This window comes from Nicotiana attenuata, unplaced genomic scaffold (assembly GCF_001879085.1).
Source record: "Nicotiana attenuata strain UT unplaced genomic scaffold, NIATTr2, whole genome shotgun sequence".
Classification (NCBI taxonomy): Eukaryota; Viridiplantae; Streptophyta; class Magnoliopsida; order Solanales; family Solanaceae; genus Nicotiana; species Nicotiana attenuata.
In genome coordinates this window covers 9,934-10,990 of record NW_017675519.1, presented here as the reverse complement: position 1 = coordinate 10,990, position 1,057 = coordinate 9,934, and positions in this window count along the sequence as shown.

Below are 1,057 nucleotides of genomic sequence, written 5' to 3'. Positions count from 1 at the left end.
ACATGGAACTTGAAGAACTTTCCCCAAAGCTGAAGCATCGAGCACAATGTCTATTCCATTTACAAGCACACAGATGTGGTCCCCCTCAACAGTGAAGAGAGATGCGTAAAAGTTTTGTACCGCATCTTCATACACCTTAGGTACATCCTCTTGAAACAGATGCTCCCATTGCTGAAATTCCACCATCTCCAGGACTTGCCTCATACCTGCCATCTCTGAGATGGCTGGGTCAAACATACGACCCCACAAGACTTTCTGAGCTCTCAATTTCTCTTGCCAAAGACCACTGTCACTGGGTATGTTCCTCGTGGAACCAGGCCCCCCCCACAGTTTCCCTTTTTCATTTTCTAGATCCTTCAATAGATTTCCCTTTTCGGCTTACCACCCCCACAGTATCTCTTTCAGACACATCTTGCTCAACCACAACTTTCTTAGACTTCCCTTTCCAGCTTGCAACCCCCACAGTATCTTCTTTAGACATAGCTTGCTCAACTACAACCTTCTTAGACTTACTGCTAACCTTCACAGATGACCCACGTTGCTTTTCAATAGCTTCATCGGAAGCTCCATTCACAGACTTCTAGATTTTTGTAGATCGTTTTACTAAGGAACTAGGTTCCTCTACAACATCTTCATCAACCTCAACCACTGGAATACTGTTGTCATTCACAAACTCCCTTGTTTCATCAGCCTCTTCTTCTTTTTCTTGATACTCCTCTTGCTTTTCTTTAAGGCAGACTCGAAAGACTCTTTCTGTTGCAACCTGGTAGAGGGACGTTTGGAAGAGGATTCAGGAGTCATTTCTGGTTTGCGTATCTTAACCCTCGCTCTAAGAGCCATATCATCTTCATCAACAGGGACGTCACTAGGTGAAATATATCCCAAAGTTTCAGGATAAACAAGAGGTTCCTAGTTTGTTTCAACTGGAAGAAAATCAGGTTCTCCAACAGGTTTTTCTGTGACCTTATCATGGACTGGAGACTCGAAGAGTACCAAAGTTCTTTCATCCCCTAGGAATGGAGTTTCTCCCCCCTGAGACTCAGATACAAGGAAGGCT